The following is a 6,305-nucleotide window of genomic DNA, read 5'->3' on the forward strand; positions in this document are numbered from 1 at the left end:
TTCTAAGAATAAATGACTTAAGAACATGAATCCTGTGTTCCTAAATCCTTGGAAGCGATCATGCTGGTGCTGTCTGGCTACAGGGAAACGTAGTCATGGATCCATTTATCCTAGCGAGCAAGTCAATGTGTAGTGGTTCAAGTTCTGCAAAATAGCTGCCTGCTTATAATTCCTTTCTAAAGAGATTAGACTCAAAGCAGTGTCGGAGCCAGCAGATAAAAATGGAGTGTTCATAAGAAAAATGAACCTGTATGAATTATGCAGTACTGAATGGTGGCTGTCTTAATGGTTTTTAGCACGGCGATTAAAAACTGGCAGAGATGCTGTAATTAATTGTGCTTAGTTAGCAGTCAATCACTATCTGGTGGAGGGCAGCTACAATGGGTCTTGTTGGCATTAAGGATTTGATCTTTTTTAAAATAACTTTTTAAAAGAAAAAGTTATTCTTCAGTTTATTGCCCTCTCTGTTCAGTGCCACTTGCCCCCTGATGCTGGGAAAATGAAGGGGTACATGGGACCATCAGGTGTCATTGGAATGAAACAGTTGGTAGCTGATAGCTTCACCACTTGGGTTGTGTACTCTGCCAGATTCTCCTCTCTGGGAGCTTGAATTGAATAGAATGAAATGGTGAAAAGGGGAGTTTTGGGGTTGTTGGGTTTTTTGTCCATGTTTGTTTGTTTACCAGTGAGATAGAATGCACTAAACAATGGACCAATGAGACAGTGTGCTAAACAGTGGCCCAATGAGAACATAGGTGGCCAGCTCTTCAGGCGGTGTAAATGGGTGCAGAAGACCCATTGATTTCTGTGTCACTGGAAACTGTAACATCAGTGGAGCTGTACCCATTTATGGTAGTTGAGGCTCATACCCAACATACTCTGTGCCAATGCTCCCTGAAGTAATATAGCACAAACATTATATAGTGATTATAAATACCCCGTATTGTTCCGAGTATAGGCCGCTCCTGATTATAAGCCGCACCCTTAAAGTTTGGTGCTATTTTAAAAAAATTAAATTTTTAACTTTTTTTAACTTAAAGAAAATAACTTTAACTTTTTTTTTTTTTTACTGTTACCCATTGGCAATGAGAGAACAGAAATGAATAGACTTACTGGAGCTTCAGCAGGAATAACTGAATCCTGGTGAACGTGTATACACTTGACTCTCCTAAGTGTAGACTCATATTGGTGGTACATCTGTGAATCTTGGCTAAATGGATTGCTCAGACTTTTGCATTTCATTTATCTGCCTTACCTGGAGAAAAAAATCTGGGGCAAACCAGAACAGATTACCACCCTTAATGCCACATCAAATTACCTTAGAATTAAAATTAACAAAATGAATGAAATCAAGAACTGATCATTAGTCTTCAGACTGATTTTCCAAATAAGGACCTTCTGAGCATTATCATAGTACATTTCTTGGGAGCCCATTAGCACAAGCTACTTTCCCATACTGAATTTCTTTAATTTAATTAGGACAAGCTTTTCAAATGCTCACTACCCTTAACTGGGGCTAGTTTTTCAAAGAGTTCAGTTTCCATTTCAGCACCTAGAATCCGGTCACTTCGGTGCTTAACACCCAGCAACTCTCATTGTTTTCATTCCCAAATAGCTCTTGCTTCATTAGACAGAACTGCATGTTTTTTTCCTAGACCTGTTGATATTCCCAGGATGCTCACAGGGCCGGATTTTCAAGGGTTTAGCCCTGCCTACTGAAATGGGAGAATCACAAATTTTCCCCACTCATTTTCAATTAGCAATACCGCGTGAATTGTTTATTGCATTTTCTGCACCCACGCATATCCTGTCTCTGGAAGAGTAAGCATTGATGGTGTCACTCAAAATGAACTTCTACTGCACACACCAACCTATTTCTGTACAAAGGTCAGAATTGTTGTCTATCAAGATAGCGCAGAATAGTCGAATAATGAGTTGCCTCAATGCACTGGCCTTTTTCCCTTCAGAATGAGCTTCTGCATCAAGCAGAGCAGGCATTGACTGAAAATCATTTGGGGCTGTCTTCTGTAAAGGTCAGAGTCTGAAATACTATACGATAATTTCACCCTAGTTTATAGTGTGGAGCTCTCTCTATCGTGGAAACCCAACTAACACCACTTGTTCAGCTGCCTGGCTCCTTTAGAGATCCAGGTTGTGATGGGAACCAGGAAAGCCTAACTGGTGCTGTCACTGAACTAAATTAATCAAGAAAATACAGGTAACAATAAGGATGCAAATAAAGTCTGGGATGGTTTCCCCTAGTGGGGAAGTTGTCATCGCGTAGAATATTTTTTCTCAAGGCAAGCAACCTGCATCCTGGAAGTTCTAGTGGTGATGTCTTTATTGTCAAAGTGGAGGCATGCCACAGAATGATCATTGGTTGTACATCTTTCCGTGTCTTCCCTTCCAGATGAGGATCAGTTGCTTTCTCTCCCTCTCAGCCTCTAGTTTAAGCAAACTTCCTTTCTGCTTCTAGTTCCAAGGCACTACTGTTTGCACTCACCATTCAGGTAATGGCATTTCTTAAGGCTACAGAGCTATGTTCTGCCACTCGACCCTTGTCTACAATTCCATCTGAAGCCAATGGGAGTTGTGGCGCTATCATCTGATCACAGATATGCCTCACATCATTCTGTTGGCCAGTAATGTTAGCTGTCTTTCCTTTGTTCGCCAGCTGAAGTCAAACACTCAGCAGCTTTGTCACATGTAAGTGGTACAAACGCAGGAACATAAAATCAATACACTCCATTAAACTGTTTAAAAATAAATTACAGCGAGTGGTGTATGAAGCCATCAGGACATAACATTGCAACTTTATCTGTACTGGAAGGGCTCCTTTTACCTCTTAGTATACAAATTAGTATCAGACTTTTGGTAAATGAGGTGTTACATCTTTTTTTTCCTCCCACTTCTGTTTCTTCTCCAGATGTGTAAACATAAGGTTGTGGTCAGTGGTATAAAAAAAATCTGCTGGTAAATTTAGTAAAATCACCATAGACACAAAAGGCCCAATTTCCCTCTCTCTGACACCAGATTTATACTGGTATGACTCCGCTGACTTCAGTAGTTACTCTTGACTTGCACTGGTGTGAGAAGTACAAGCACACTTCTCTCTGTTCATAATTCAAGAAATAAAGTTCAGACAAACTGTGAAATTATTAATAAGCTTAAGGACAAATGGGAGCTTTTCTGTGGACTTCAATGGGCTTTTGATCAGGGCCTAATTGCTCAATTGATGGAAACTCCAAAGGATTCTCAAACCTTAACTCAGAATCTTTTTTTTTTTTAATGCATTAGAAAGGAGACTGACTGGCATTCAAAAGCTTGTGCATCTACTTTCAATGAACTTTTTTGTGAACAAAATGTAATACACAAAGGTTCTATGAAAACAAATGCTGTTAAACGAATTCACTTTAGAATTCACTGGAATATTCATGGGAACATTTTTTTGCAGTATTTACCCAGCTCTGATTGTGATCCTGTTTTAGGCACTCTGTAGGAAGACAGGGTGGCTTCCCTCCGAACCTGAGGGTGAAGAGCCACTCTCTCAGCCTAGGGGGCGGGGCCAGACCCAGCTTACTCCGCCCCCCGGGAGGGGAGGGGTGGAAGAGGAAGTATAAAGGGCAGAGCCCTTAGCCCAGTCAGGGCAGCACCAGGTAGGGAGGCAGATGCAGACCACTGGCTGCTCCCTTCAGACCCTGCTGCTGGTCCAGGGGAGGCCCTGGACCAGGAGAAACCTGACCTGGAGGAAGGACAGGGGCTACCAGGGCTGCCCGCCGCCAAGTACCCGGAGGAACTGGAGGAGCCTGAGGCAGAGGGGGAGCCGGAGCTGCCAGCAGCAGAATACCCGGACGAGCTGGATGGACCAGAGGGACTTGCTCAAGGGACCGGGTAGGAAGGAGCCCAGGGACAGAACTGCACAGTGTGGTGAGTCTATTTGGTCAGCGTGTTGCGGAGGAACCCCACTGACCCGGTGGCGGGACCCTCACCCGTCCCCGCCACTGTCAGGGCCCTGGGCTGGAACACAGTGGAGTTGGGTGGGCCTGTGTTTCCCTCCCCCGGCCAACCCACCTTGGGTAGCAAAATCCCGATAGCCCTATAGACCCTTGCCGGCGCTCCCCTGCCTGAGGGGGGCGCCGTAGACCCTTGCCGGCGCTCCCCTGCCTGAGGGGGGCGCCGTAGACCCTTGCCGGCGCTCCCCTGCCTGAGGGGGGTGCCGTAGACCCTTGCCGGCGCTCCCCTGCCTGAGGGGGGCGCCATAGACCTTTGCCGGCGTCCCTCCCTCTGCTAATTCCCTAGTGACAGACAGCCTGATGCAGGCCAGCCAGTGGGACAGTAGCAACCCACCGCCCCCTAGCGGCTCGGTGGGCCAACCGACACGGGTCACACACTCAGATACCATAATGAAAGGTGCAGAATAAGAATGTAGGTAGATGGCCCTGTATCGGTAATGAGGTTTGGAACAATCACGGTTATACTCTCTGATCACTTGTCAGACTTTGCAGAGATATGCACAGCCTTGAATTACTAGCTCAAATATACAAATATTAGGTACTATTTTTTTTCCACTGTGAAGGGAAACTAAGTATGTACCATCCATTATCTGTATTTTGGATATGAGTTTCAGTGAATGTAATTAATGATTACGCTGTTGTATTTTAAAATATCAGAGAGGTAGCCATGTTAGTCTGTAGCCACAAAAACAACAAGGAGTCCGGTGGCACCTTAAAGACTAACAGATTTATTTGGGCATAAGTGGGTAAAAAACCCACTTCTTCAGATGCATGGAGTGCCAATATAGCTATGCCCGCATCTGTAATTTTCACTCCCTGCATCTGTAGAAGTGGGGTTTTTACCCACAAAAGCTTATGCCCAAATAAATCTGTTATATTTGTGATCTCACCTGGAGTTTAGTTTAATGCTTAACAATTAGCAATGCTTGTTTTAACTCATTAGTGATCTCTGCAAACACAGGGTAATCTGAACCAGCGTTTACGATGGCTGAGTGTTGAGTACCTGTTTATTATCCGATATGTCCTTTATAAGGGAACGACATGCTGCATGGGGGATGGACTCAATGATCCGAGTTTCCTTTTCCATCTTTAACTAACCATGATCTGCTGAGAATATGTGACGCTGGCAAACCAGGTGCCAGCTCATGCTTAGCCCCGCCCTTATCTCAACTGCACACTGACAAATACATAGCTGGAATTAGCCTGGCTCACCTGTCTGTTAATATAGGTATTGGAATTACAAAAATGTGCTTGGTGTTTAGACATTACTGAACGCTTGTAAACTGCTGCGTGCATTTAATCTCACTTATAACATCTGTAGCCCATGTTATAAGGTAATATTTAAGTGTCTGCATTGTCCACCTCTGTAACTGTGTAAATCACCAGACAGGAAAGAGGTATGAACTAGTATGAAATGCTGGCTTCCAAAAGGGAGGTGCCATGTCCTACCCAACTGAGAAGGCCCATTAACACCAAGGTGAACTAGTATGGAATCTTAAAGAGGAAAAAAGACTTTGTTTGCTCTCCCCCAGCACCCATGGAGATGAATTACAAGTAAATGTGCTCATTGGCTGAGAGCACTGAGGGGAACACAATAAAAAGCCCTAACAAGAAGAAACTGGATCTCTTTGCTGCTTGGACTCTAGTGGGGCAAGATTTCTAGGCATAAGCAAGGGATCCCCAGCTTCTTAGCCTGGGTTAGCCCTAGAGGACAGATATAGTTTATCATAAAAACTTCTATGACCTTTTGAAACTTAAGACTGAAACTCATTTGTGTGTGTATATATGCTTTAACCTTGTAAATAATGCTCATTTCTTTTTCCTATGTAATAAATCTTTATACAATTGGCTACAAGCATTGTCTTTGGTCTGAGATCTAAGGTGCAGTTGACCTGAGGTAAGAGACTGGTCCTTTAAATATTGCTCTGATCCTTGGTTTAAGGGACCATCTATCACAAAAGTAAGCTTACCTGGATGGCAAGACAGAGGGAGTACCCCAGGGGTCCATCTGTGACTCCATGTTTCGCTGTTATAGTGCCTAAGGAGTTTACACTTGACAATTGGTCAGTGAAATTTAAGTATAGAATCTGGGGGGTTGAGCCCTGTTTTCAAACAGTCTACCACTTAATGCACTACTGGAAAGTGCTCAGATACTGCAGTGTAAGAACTGATATCAAGTGAAAGGCAGGGGAACGGAAAACTCCATGAACTTCATCACAGTTATTTTAAGAAAAATTGTCCCCCTTGTTGGAGGAGATTTGTGGGGCTACCACATGTGCAGGTGCAATACCT

This window comes from Mauremys mutica, chromosome 12, assembly GCF_020497125.1.
Source record: "Mauremys mutica isolate MM-2020 ecotype Southern chromosome 12, ASM2049712v1, whole genome shotgun sequence".
Taxonomy (NCBI): domain Eukaryota; kingdom Metazoa; phylum Chordata; order Testudines; family Geoemydidae; genus Mauremys; species Mauremys mutica.